Raw genomic sequence first — 14,556 nt, forward strand, 5'->3', positions numbered from 1 at the left:
AGATACTTTTTCTTAATAATGTAGCGATGATGCATATTAAAGGATTGTGAAATATAATGATAAGTGCAAATTGCAGCTCTTTTCCACATTCTAATTATCAATTAACATAGGATTAAATGACAAATAGTTGTTAATATAGAAGCTTTCCAACATGATTCCTTTACCCATGCTGAGAGTATAAACTCAATAAATTCCCCAGTTTGAACAAATACAGTTCACAAATGCATTTTAATTGATCACTGTGTCCAGTGGATCATAAACTTTCAACCACTGATTTGTCTAGAACACATGCTAATTATTATGATCCCTCTTTCCAACATCAAGAAGGAGACATTAAGGCATTTATTCATCAGGGTTCACTGTAGGAAATAAAGCCCAAGTGCTTTAAGCAGAAATAATTTTAGAACTTCTGGTTAGATCCTTCAGGAGTTAAAAATGAAATTTTAATGAACATTTACTTTTGTAAAATATGAGTTGTACTATTAGTTATGAGAACATGTGTTTTCCAAACACAGATGCTTTAAGATTTTATATATTAAATGCATACACAAGAAATTTTTAAGCCTCAAAATTAATGAGCTAAATAATAATTCTAGCAAATTAGCTTATCTTGTCAAAAATCGAGAACAAAAACAAATTCAGTGTGTGAAAATTAAACAAAGATTCTTAGTTATTTTAGAAAGTCAAGAGAGTGACTCCAGCAAAAAAAAAAAAAAAAAAAACCACACAATAAAATATGTCTACACATGTGTGTGTGCGTACATGCGTGTATGTGGGTGTGTGTGTGTGCATGTGTGTATGTGTGTGCATGTGTGTATGTGTGTATGTGTGTGTGCATGTGTGTATGTGTGTACATGTGTGTATGTGTGTATGTGTGTGTGTGCATGTGTGTATGTGTGTATGTGTGTGTGTATGTGTGTATGTGTGTGTGCATGTGTGTATGTGTGTACATGTGTGTATGTGTGTATGTGTGTATGCATGTGTACCCTGTTTGTCTGTCTGAGAAAACAAAGGAAATCATAGGAAGAAAACGAGTGATTCAGAGACACAATAAACCTGTAGTTACATGCTTCAGTGTGTTGTTGTTGGCCGTGAGAAATGATTTAGTTTCCTGCCCAGTTTCAGTAGTGTTATTTTGTCCCATGCAACCGAGTTGTTTTACTTTCTTAAGCACTGAGGATGGATACTCAGCCCTTACTGAATGCACAGTTTGCAATATGTCTACCCATATTCTCTTCCTGCTGTCTGTTATTCACATTACTGTACAGACGGTTTTCCTTTTGTTAAAATCCCACCTGTTTCTCTGCTCTTGAGGATCACACTATTTATTTTTGTTGTTGTGATTGTGACAAAGTGACTGACAAAATAAGTACTTTAAGGAAATAATATTTTATCCTAACTTCAGTTTCGGAGCATACAATCCACTGTAGCATAGGTGGTGGTTGGAATATGACTTCAGATGGGCTCGTGAGTTTATCGTCAGAAAGCAGATCATGAATAGAAAGTAGGGATGGCCTATACAACACCCCTGCCTATCCCACTAACAACAAAGCTGTACTTCATAAAGGTTCTACAACTTCCCAAATAGCTGGGAACCATGTGCTGAAACACATGAGGCTGTTGAGGGCGTCGTACATCCAGAAAACAACAAGATGCAGAAAGAGACAGACAAGAGACAGACAAGAGATAATGTTTGCAGAAAGGCTGGGGTTGCAGGAGAGGATTTAGGAAAGAGAAATGGGGAATAACTGATTGATAACTATAATGGAGCTTCTTGTAGGAGTGAGGAAATACTCAAAAATTGATAGAGAAGATGGTTTAGGTCGGTGAAAAAACTAAAAACCAAATAAGTGAGTTTTACACTTTAAACAAGTCAATTCCATGATATGCTAATTCACCTTGTAAAAATTAAAAAATAAACAGCCACCACAGCTTTACAGAAATGTTTATGAATGTTAGTAAAGCCAAAGAAAGCAATGCAGAGGTTAGAAAGTGGGCCTTAGACACTACGCCATGCTAATGCATGTAGCAACCAAGGTTCTTTCCAGAGAGCTCTCTTAGGTAGAACCAGGATCACTAACTTCACTGTAGAAGAGCTTCATGATTAGTATGAAGCACAGCTGGCATTTGTCAAGAAGATATTTAACTATATTCCTCACGCAGATTACAGATGACGTGTCTGTCAGTTGTTGGTAAGGTGATACATGGTTAGGCAGTGGAGAGGTAGGCAGGAAAAAGGAAAATGGAAGAGGAGCAGGTATTGCGGAGGAGAATCAAGATGGAGCTGGAGAAAGCAGACCTAGATCCTGGTGGCCATAATTGGCGACAGGTAGATATGAATATTCTTAAGGGATTTTATATGTCTTTATATCTCTTACAGAAGGGCAGTTTGTATCTTTGTCCATTGGATGTAATCTTATTGTGTAGAGGGTTTGTGGATTGAGAATTTAATATATAAACCTGCATTCAAAACTTCCGCGTTTGGGGGTCATGTTTGTGCCGGGCAATGTAGAGATTGAACACCGGGGCGGTCGTGTCTACCCAAGACAGAAGCATCACAGGGGTCGGAGTGAACCGCCTGGGACAGGAACCGTGCAGAGAGTACGGCTCGCGGGCTCTGTGACAGGCCATGCGCTCGGCTCCACACTAGAGTGGCGTCCACGGAGTGAGACCACAGAGGCCGAGAAGGGGATAAGTCCCCTTATTAAATATTTACCGTAGCAAGGTGTCGGTTTCTCCCCCCATACTGCCATCTTTTCTCCATCTTTCTCTTTATTCTCATTTAGAAAACAGGGTAGACCGAGAAGATGAGCACTATAGTAAGATACTGATTTTTGAAGGTCTTGGCTTGATTTTCATGAATAGTTTCCATGGGTTTAATACACTACTAAAATAAGCTGAGTGTGTAAATAACCATGCAGTAGTCGTTAGCCAGAGAGTTCAAGTAATGAAGGAAAAATGGAAAAAATAAAGAAAGAAAAACAGACGTCCTTGGTCCTGAACCCTCATCAGAAACCGTGCTTTGACACGGTGTCAACAGTCAAAAGTTGGAATAATGGTGCTGAGTCATTTATCCTCAGCCAGCACTAACCAGTCAGAACTGATTCCAGTTTCCAGTGAAGTTTTGCCAAGCAGTTCTTCTGTCTTGAATGCCAACCTTTTGGTAGTCAAGTGTACTTCACAGGAGCCCAGTTTCTGACAATTTAAATAACTTATATCCAAAATGCAGAGCAAAAGGCTGCAAACTTCAAGGCATCTTAAATCATTCCTAAGGTCACATAAGCATAAGATAATTTCAGAAATAATTTTGGGACACTATGGGCTGAATGAAGTCCAACTAAAGAATCATGGTGCCCATACCTTTTCATGATACTCCATCACTGACATAACTGTTTAGCAAGTTAAATCAAGGGGATTTTAGGTTAGACATCAATCAAACTGTCTTCCTAAGCACAGGGCACAGGTCCGGAATAGAGCCCAACATGAAACAAAGAAACAGATTACATTTTTTTTCCAAGATGTAATTCTTTTCACTTAGAGAAAATGTCTCTATTTTACCAAGCTCATCTGCATCTATAGATGTGTTGCAGACTGAGAAGAAGCCTGTCACTGAGTAAATAAGCCCACTCAATTTACTTCAGATGATTCCACCTACCATGTTATCTTCTCCGAGGGAGGCAAATGGCAGCCCTGCAGGAACTCCCATGGCAGCAGCTGTACAGCAACGAGATTATTTCCGTGGAGAAGTAAGCCTGCTAACCGGGTCAGTAAGCAATTTACAGGCTCCTTTTATCACCGTTTCCTGTACAAGATAAGTTTAAACTGTCTTTCAAATTAGCAAATAGCACATAACATTTAGGTAAGGACACTGCAAGAGAGGCAAAAGGGGGCTCCTTTCCATTGTCTAGACATGCACTCCCGGCAGGAAATACAAGTAGAATTAAAGCATACTCTTTCCAACTGTAGGAAGGGCAATGTCCTATGTTTCACAGAAAAAAATTAGAATCACAATCTGATGCATAAACCTGATGCCAGAGGCTATATACTGGGACCATGGGCAATAATGAATCCACAGAACAATTTAAGTCAAGAACAACCATCTGAATATATTGCTAGGGACTTTTATTAATTTATATGTGTTGCCATGATATGTCTTCAAAAACTGGGTGATTGCATGAACTAATATCCAGAAAAATAACTTTCTATGACTTCAAGCCACCTGGATTATCTAGCTCTCATCTCAAATTGACTAAAAAATAGTTTATTTTGGATCCAGTTATAAGTGTCCATGTCCTGGGAACACAGATTTGAGTTAACCTTATTCCAACACTGTAATCATTTAAGAAGGTTTTTTATAGCAACAGAAAAAGAGTCATAAATCAAGGCAATTTTCAAATATATAACTAAGAATATCAAGTGGCTTGGTCACAGCAAAGAGAAGAATTCTCTGCTATAGGTCTTTAGATGTTATCTGATACCATTCTCTACCTTAAGTTGATGGAAGCTAGGAACATGCTTGTAGATACTGAGGGGCCACGTCGTAGATGTTAAGTCAAGCACCAAGTTGTGCAACAGGTGGCTCTTTAGGACCTAAAATAGCTCAAGATAATTTGTCTCTGGAACAGTAATTCTCCAATTCTCCACAGTCAATCAACCTCTCAGAATGTTTCACACAGGTGTGGCTACCTCCTACCCACTAGGAAATTCAGTTCCTACTCACACCCCTACCACCTTTCTCTGTTCACCTGTGGACAACCATCCTGTAGCTCTTCAGTGAATTCCCCACTGTTTATCTGCATCTTTGCAGCCTTCGTAAGCAGGAATGTGTAATATTAAATTAGAGTCAACCCAAAATAAGATTGACTCCATCTTAATTTGTTTGCAAGCTCAAAGGACTGTTTCCAAATAAAGTATCATTGGCACTATGGGGTTAGAAGTCAAACATACCTTTAAGCAGACACAGTTCAACTTAAAATACTGGAAAAGTTTGTGGGAAGAAAAAAAGAAAGTATTATTTGGGGATACACAAACATTCCCTATTAAGAATGTCTCTTTTTTGTTTTGTTTTTTTTTTTTTTCTTTCTTTCTTTTTTTTTTTTTTTTGAAGCCTCCAATGGAATTACAAAGTGCTGAATTTTCTGTTTCTTTTGAAGTCAGAATATAGCATAATATTCCAACTTCCACTTTTGAGACAGTTGACCTAACACAAGCTTTCTTAGGATGACACAAAGAGGTCCTGTGCAAGAACCTTCCTGACAGGGAAGCCAGAAAAGGTCCTCTTCTACTGACCCATTGTAAAGAGGCACCCAAGACATAGTAGTTCCAACTGCCATATCTGTGTACAGCACCTGGAAATAAGAAGCACCAGACAAGAGACCTTGTCCACACTCAGGCGAAGTCCAGCAGGTCACCCAGATCCAAAACACAACACAGGCATTTTCATTGTTGCAAAACCTCCAAGATCAATTCTCTCCCCATTCAGCGACTGTGAGTTCTATTCTGCACATTGATATCTTCCTTCTCCCTACCATACTTCCTTCAATGAGGAAGAACACTTATGATGAAAGCAAAAGAACATGAATTAAAATCCCCAATATACTGGCTGGTTTTGTGTCAATTTGACACAAGATTGAGTTATCACAGAGAAAGGAGCCTCAGTTGAGGAAATGCCTCCATGAGATCCAGCTAAAAGGCATTTCCTCAACTAGTAATCAAGGAAGGAGGGCCCAGCCCATTGTGGGTGGAGCCATCCCTGGGCTGGTAGACCTCGGTTCTATAAGAAAGCAGGCTGAGCAAGCCAGGGGAAGCAAGCCAGTAAGTAACATCCCTCCATGGCCTCTGCATCAGCTCCTGCTTCCTGACCTGCTTGGGTTTCAGTCCTGACCTCCTCTGGTGATGAACAGCAATGTGGATGTGTAAGCTGAAAAACCCCTTTCCTCCCCAACTTGCTTCTTGGTCCTGATATTTTGTGCAGGAATAGAAATTTTGACGAAGACACCCAGCATCTGTGTAAAAAGCTTAGAATGACTATGCGACCTGTAACCCCAACTGTAGAAACAGAGACAGGCAGACTCCAGGAGTTCACTAACTTACCAACCTTGCCAATATGTTTGAGTGAGCTTCAGGCTCAGTAGGAGACCCTGCCTCGAGAAATAGAGAACAATCAAGGAAGACATATGATCTGACCCTCTGATCTCTTCATATATGTTCCTGGGCAACCCCCCCCCCCACAGACACCCCCCACAGATTAGCTTACCTTCTGTTTGGAAACAAAGTGCCCAGACTTATAAAATAAGTAAACAAATAAATATATCAATTATTATAGCACTTTCACATAAGTCGCCAAAATCTTATGGCACAAGTAGGTGTAAGAACAACTTTTTGAAACATGAAGAATTAAGTCTTGTGGTTCCTATTATAATTACATTAAAAATAAATGCAGCCCTCATTCCTGGAGATATGACCTTGAGTACATGCTTGCATTTTAAGGTCTCTATGCCTCTGATCCCATTGTATAAATGGGAATGACAGCAGCACCGATCTCATGGAATGCTTGGGAAACCAGGGTTAGATACTCAGAGCACTCCGTACAGGATAGCTCTTGACATTACCAAGTTGTTTCAGGGGGAAATAAACTTGTCTACTTAGAAACCATGTACTCCTTCGGGTGGCTGGCAATAACTAGATGGATCCTGAAAAGAATTCCAGAAGCCTGAGACTGAAACACGTGGGATTTCAAGCTCTATTGTAAACATCGGATGATGAGAAGGATAACCTACACAAACACACACACACCAGGTCTAAAAGAGAAAAAGAAACTACAGATAAGATCTGTCTAAATGTCTCTGAAACTTAAGCAGTAACAGTACCACCCCTCACACACACACACACACACACACACACACACACACACACACACACTCACATATAAGCCTTCCCATGTCTATCACTTGAGACTTCTCTAGTCTATTTGTGTGTACGGCACTTGAACTAACTAAATGAATAGAACTGAAAGAGTGCTGTCCTCATGAAATTTACACTACAGACCATAATACACAAGTGAATCAGTAGAATAAGCCAGCCAATTCTACGGTGCGCCATGATGCATTAAGTTTGGGGAGATAAAAGCAAGACAAAGCAACTCAAGAGACTTATGGGAGAGGCCACATCAGGTTCTATTACACAGGGATATTAGAGGATTTATATGCAAGTAGAGTTACAGGAGACTATGGAGGTGGTGGTAGAGATGTTTGTAGAAATAGACTTGCAAGCAGAGGAATAGCCATTGCAAAGACTCTGAGATCATGGAAGGACAGAAAGGAATTTGTATCAGCTACAGAAATGTGAGAAAATTCACTAAAGTCACAAGATAGTTAGGAATTACTTTGCACAGAGCTTCTCTACCTAACCAGGGACAGCTCCACAAACTTGCTTGTGCTAGTATCTTCTTTCTACCTGTGGTTCTAAAGTTTAAAGGTATGTCTCATCAACCAGATTACACATCTCCAACTGCCCAAATTTCCTGGCGCACATGGCGGACAGTAATTCAACTTATTTTTGGGCTCTGGCCTCTTCTCATATAACCTACTAACCAAACTAGGCCAGCCCATAATATAAAATACAAATTCCATTAAAAGAAGGAAGAGATCCAGCACTCACTATGATAGAAGCTATCTACATAGTTTCTTAAACACACAGAGTTAGGAAAACAACTTGCTAAAACTGCAAATTTCCACAACTAAAGAATCGACTTATTCAAAGTCTCTCAGATGGAAAGGCACACACCTATTCTTCTTTGGGTGAGTTTTCTGAATAACCCCCAATAAAAAACTAAGTTTAGAACATACTGATTTGAACTGAAACCTACATTCCAAATGAAGAACCAAAAATCCCAAAGGAATTAAATCATTTTCAAAATGAAATCTCTCTTCTCCCCCAAATGAGAAGGGATTATTTTTTTTCCTTTTTTCTTTCTTCTTTTAACTCTTCTCATTTCCCCTCCGATGTATAGGAGTTATGTGCCTTTGATCAATCTCCAAGAGGACTGGTGACACTTCCTAATCATGTCTCCTAGGAGAAGTCACTTTGGAAACCTAAAACCATTCTGGGAACTGCTCTATCCTTTCCTCATGAAAAGCTCACCTTGAAACGGTGGCAGCCACTCAACTCCAGGAAGATGATTATTTCTTCTTAATTGGGACCATCTAGAGAGGCTTGGATCCACACAGACTCTCTTTGCCGAGTTTAAATAAAAAGGCGTCCCTTTGTCCTTGTTATTTTCGAGAAGATACATGTGATCTAACGTCTCTTGCACACCATGGGGCTCTCGTTGACATCAATGGGCATTATGCATGTGAAGGGGCAGCAGGAGTGGGCTCATTATCTCCAGCCCAAGCAGAGAGAAATGCAATAATAATCGTTCTCTGCTTTTCCCCAAGCTTTTAACTAGTGTGGGAAACATAAGTAACCTTCAGGTTTTGGGTTACAGTAAGCATCACCTTGTTCAATTGGCAATCGAGGTTCAGTTCCTGCTGGATGAACCATAGGGATGGAGGAGAGGAACACTGAATGACTGAAACTTTTGTCATCTATAAACCTGGGCTGGCTCCCTTGTCTCTGAGAAGAGCTGTGGCTCTCTGGTAATACTTCCTACTACAGCCAAAGTCTTGAGTGATTGAAGACTGTTGTAGCCGTAGAAGTTTAAGCTCGTAGGTCAGAAGTGGCAGTCGAGATGCATGGCTTTTGCAAAGTACAATTATAAGTCAGATGCCTCCTCAGAGGCCCTGCCAGAACTATACACATAAAACTGAGGATGCTCGCAGCTGACCATTGGACTGAACATGGGGCCCCAATGAAGGAGATAGAGAAAGAACTGAAGGAGCTGAAAAGGTTTGCAACCTCATAAGAAGAACAACATTCTCAACCAACCAAACTCTCCACAACTCCCAGGGACTAAAACACCAACCAGTGAGCACATATAGAGAGAGCCATGGCTCCAGTTGCATATGTAGCAGAGCGTGACAATATCTGGCATCAATGGAAGGAGAGACTTTTGGTCCAGTGAAAGTGTGTTTTCCCAATGTAGGGTAATGCCAAGGCACTGCGATGGAGAGGGTGATTGAGAGAGAGTGCACCTTCATGGAGACAAGTGGAGGGGGAGAGGGGAGGGGAGCAGGAGGAGGCAAGGGGATAACATTTGAAATGTCAATACAGGGAGTATCTAATTTTAAAAAGTCAAGTCTCCATGTCCATCAGAGGCGTTTGCTCTTCTCTCTGTGCTGCACAGTTGATGCAGCCTTCTATCTAGATCCAGGGGCCCAACAGTCACATTCACCTGCCTCAGGAACAGAACGCAAATGTAGATCTCTAAAAGAAACCCGAAAGGGCCTTAATCCCGAAAGGCACCCTGGCCATCAACTTAAGTTTTGGTGTTTCTCATATCCTTTGTGATACCACAAGAGAGTTACTGGAAAGGAGTGTGAACTGCAGGCATACCAACCTGCAGGAGATGTCTGGAACTTACACAATGCCTGTATCTGAAACTGGGCAGTCATTATATGAAAGTCATTCTCCATTTCTCTCTTTGCCAGTAACTACCATTCGCTGTCGATCCAAGTATTTAGATTCTTAGATGGCCAAAGTTTGCATCTGCTACTCAATGTTTTTTTGGGGGGAGGGGGTTCACCAAAATCTTTTTTTTCTTACAACTTTATTTTTTAAAAAAAAAACAGACATACATGTACAGATTTCTAAAAAAATTTTGGTATAAAACTATATGAATATATTTTTGTCAGTACTTGATTTTTTTAAAGGTTTGATAGTTTGCATTGAAATCTTACTATTTACCATAAGCATAAAGTAGATGTAAAACCAAATGTGACATGGAAATAGTCAAAGTTTTCTTGGTGTGTATAGATTATACATAACGATTTTTAAATACCAAAATTGCTACAAGGCTATCTTCTTAGCTCTTGAGTTATCAATGATTTGTGGTCTAGGTGTACCCCACTCTGAGAGGGTGCTATACACTTACTGGATTTTATTTTTGTTTTTGTTTTTTGTTTTTATTTTTTTTTTCTAAGAATGGCTAAGGCCTTTCTTTTTTTGGCCTTTCTTTTTTTGAGCTTCATATGGTCTTTGAGTTGCTTCTGGGGTATTCTGAGCTTCCTGGGGCTAGTATCCAAATATCAGTGACTGCATATTATGTCTGTTCTTTTGTGACTAGATTAACTCACTCAGGATGATATTCTCTATATGCAACCATTTTCTTAAGAATTTCATTAAGTCATTGTATCTGATAGTTGAGTAGTACTCCATTGTGCAAATGTACCAAAATTTTTGTATCCATTAATCTACTGAAGGACATCTGGGTTCTTTCCAGCTTCTGGCTATTATAAATAGAGCTGCTATGAACATTGTGGTGCATGTGTCCTTATTATATGTTGGAGCTTCTCTGGGGTACATGCCCAGAAGTACAATAACTGGGTCTTCAGGTAGTACTATGTCCAATTTTCTGAAAAACCGCCAGACTGATTTCCAGAGTGGTTGTACCAGTTTACAACCCTACCAACAGTGGAGGAGTGTTCCTCTTTCTCCCCATCCTTGCCAGCATCTGCTGTCATCTGAGTGTTTGATCTTAACCATTGTGACTGGTGTGAGGTGAAATCTCAGGGTTGTTCGGATTTGCATTTCCCCATGACTAGGGATGTTGAACATTTGTTTACAGCACAAATGTTTTCTCCCCCATCCCCAGGCTTCCCTCTGTAAACCCCCACCCCAGTACCTTCCTCTCTGCCTAAAAGAGGGTACTCTCCCAACCACCCACCCACTCCCATATCACCCCTCTAGGATCCCCCTACCCTGGGGCATCAAGCATCCTTTCCCTCCCCTGATGTCAGATAAAGTAGTCCTCTGGTATCTATGTAAAGGAAGCTATGGACCAACTCATATACACTCTTTGGTTAGTGGTTTAGTCTCTGGGAGCTCTGAGGGCTCCAGTTAATCGATGCTGTTGTTCTTCCTAAGGGGATTCAGTCCCCTTTAGCCCCTTCACTCCTTCCCACAACTCTATTAGAAACCCTAGCTGGGTTAAAATGTTAGCTGTGAGTATCTGCAATCTGTCTTATTTCTAGATACCTACTGTAGGAGGTATGCCTCAGAGTCTCTCATAAGAAAGTCATTCCAGGCTCCTGTCTGTAATCAAAGCTTGGCATCAGCAATAGTGTCTGGTTTTGTTGTCTGCAGATGGAAGGGATCACATGGTCATGCAGTCTCTGAATGACTTTTCCTTCAGCCTCTTCACCATTTCCATCTCTGCATTTTCTTTGGAGAGGGACAGTTCCAGGTTAAAATTTTTAAGATAGGTGGGTGGTCCCATCATTCCACTTTGGGTCATGCCTATCTACTAGAAGTAGTGTCTTCAGGTTCTATCTTGCTGCTGTTAGGTATTTTAGCTAAAGTCATCCTCACTGGGTCCTGAAGGACTCTTGCTTGCATCCTTGGTGTCTGGGACTTTCTAGTGGCTCCTCTAGTTCCCCCACTCCAAACTGCTACATATTTCTATTTGTTCTTGTGGCCCTCTGAATTTCTTTCCTGTCTCCTCCCATAACTGGTTCTGTAACCACTTTTTTCCTCCCCTCTCCTCTCTCTCTAAGATCCCTTAATCCCTCTGCCATCCATAATTATTTTGTTCCCACTTTCATACACTGAAGCATCCACACTTTGACTTTCCTTCTCATTAAGTTTCATATGGTCTTTGAGTTTATTCATGGGTATTCTGAGCTTTTAAGCTAATATTTATTTATTTGTGAGTATATACCATGTATGTCCTTTTAGGTCTGGGTTACCTCACTCAGGATGATATTTTCTAGTTCCATCTATCTGCCTACAAAGTTCATGAATCCATTATTTTTAATAGCTAAGTAGTATTCCGTTGCATAAATGTATCACATTTTCTGTGCCTATTCTTCCTTTGAGAGACATCTGAGTTGTTAAGATTCTGGCTATTATAAATAAAGCTGCTGGTAACATAGTAGAATATGTCCAAGTTATCTGTTTAAGCATCTTTTGGGTCTAAGCCAAGAAGTAGAATAACTGGGTCTCAGGTTGAGTTATTCCTAATTTTCTGAAAAACTGCCAGACTGATTTTCAAAGTGGTTGTACCAGCATGCAATACCACCAACAGAAGAGGAGTGTTCCTCTTTCTCCACATCCTTACCAGCATCTGTAGTTGTCTAAGTGTTTAATCTTAGCCATTCAGACTGGTTTGAAGTGAAATCTCAGGGTCATTTTGATTTGCATTTCCATGATTACTAAGGATAATTAATTATTTGAATGTGTCTCTGAAATTAGAGATTCCTCAGTTGAGAATTCTATAACTCTATACCCCTACCACTTACAGAAGCTTTTCAAGTTTCATGAGGTCCCACTTGTGGTTCTTGATCTGAGATCCTGAAGCATTAGTTTTCTGTTCATAAAATTTTCCTCTTTGCCAATGTGTTCAAGGCTCTTTCACACATTCTCTTCTATAAGATTCATTGCATCTGGTTTTATGTGGAGGTCCTTGATGCACTTGGACTTGAGCTTTATAGGAAGAAAAAATGGATCAATTTTCATCCTTCTACATGCAAACTGCCAGTTATACAGGCACCATTTGTTGAAATTGCTATCTTTTTTCCACTGTATGGCTTTGGCTTCTTTGTCAAGACAGACCAGTCACTTAGAAGCAGACCACACCCATAAATATGTAGCTGAGGAATTCCCAAGTTCTCAGGCCAAGCCAATGGAAAGTACCAGTTGTCAGACCATGACCCATCCCAAAACTGTACATAGGAATCTGATCCAGAAGGATTAAAGGTGTGCAACAATAACTTCATCATTGGAGAGCTTCTGTCATAAGAACTATAACACCACTGCTTAGGGAAGAGATCTGCTCTTCCAAAATCACCACCAGAAGTTCCCCTGCACCTCTTTCCAGCTAACCAGTCTCCTGCTGGTTCAACCTGTCCCTACTTTCTGTAGAAATGAAGTCAGAGCAGCACCATCAGCAAAGATGGTGGAAGCCATTTCCCATCTCTGCCCGTGCTCTCTGCTTCACCTAAACCCACATACCTAGCCAGAACAGAGATCCCCTAAGGCCTTCAACACAGAGACCCATAAAAGCCTACTTGACTGGGGTGAATAATCATTTTAATGTGCTCTAGGATTCAGTTTGCAAGAATTTTATTGAGTACTTTTGTATTGATATCCATAAGGAAATTTGTTCTGAAGTTCGCTTTCTTTGTTAGGTCTTTGTGTGGCTTAGGCATCTGTGTAACTGTGGCTTCATAGAATGAATTAGTTATTATTTCTTCTGTTCTGTTTTGGAGAATTAGGTTGAAAAGTATTGGTATTAGTTCCTCTTTGAAAGTCTGATAGAATTCTGCACTAAAACCATCTGCCCCTGGTCTTTATGTTGTTGGGAAACTTTTAATGAAAGCTTTTATATTTTTAGGGATTATAGGACTGTTTAGATAGTTCATCTGGTCCTGATTTAATGTTGGTACCTGGTATCTCTATAGAAGATTATCCATTTCATCTAGATTTTCCAGTTTTGTTGAGGGTAGGCTTTTGTGGTAAGATCTGATGATTTTTATGAAATTCCTTAGTTTTTGTTGTTGTCTACCTTTTCATTCCTGATTTTGTTATTTTGGATACTGTCTCAGTGTCCTTAGTTACTTTGGCTAATGATTTATCTATCTTGTAGATTTTCTCAAAGAACCAGCTCTTAGCTTTGTTGATTCTTTGTATCATTCTCTTTGTTCGTAATTGGTTGATTTAAGCACTGAGTTTGATTATTTCCTGCCATCTCTTCCTCTTGGTTGTGTTTGCTTCTTTCTGTCTTAGAGCTTTCAACTAGGCTTTAAGCTGATAGTGTAAAATCTCTCCAGGTATTTTATGAAGGTACTCTGTTCTCTGAATTTTCCTCTTAGCACTGCTTTCAACTCATTGTGTCCAATATGTTTGGGTATAATATGTCTTCCTTTTTTGTTAAATTCTAGAAAGTTAATATATTTTTTCTTTATTTCTACGCTGACCAAGTGATCATTGAGTAGAGAGTTATTCAATTTCCATGATTATGCAGACTTTCTTGGTTTGTTTGTTTTGTTTTGTTATTGAAGACCAGCCTCTGTCCATAAATATCTGGTAGAATGCTTGGGATTATTCAATCTTTTTGTACCTGTTGAGGTTTTTTTTGTGTCTGTTTATATCATCAGTTTTGGAGAAGGTACCATGTGGTGCTGAGAAAAAAACATATTCTTTTGTTTTAGAATGAAATATTCTCTTAAATCCATTTGCTTCATAACTTCTGTTAGTTTCACTGTGACCTGTCCATTCCTGAGAGTGGGGTGTTGAATTCTCCCACTATTATTGTGTGAGGTACATATGTGCTTTGAACTTTAGTAAAGTTTCATTAATAAATGTGAGTGCCCTTAAATTTGGGGCATAGATACTTAGAATTGAGAGTTCATCCTATTGGATTTTTCCCTTAATGTATATGAAGTATCCTTCCCCATC

This window comes from Micromys minutus, assembly GCF_963924665.1.
Source record: "Micromys minutus genome assembly, chromosome: 1".
Classification (NCBI taxonomy): Eukaryota; Metazoa; Chordata; class Mammalia; order Rodentia; family Muridae; genus Micromys; species Micromys minutus.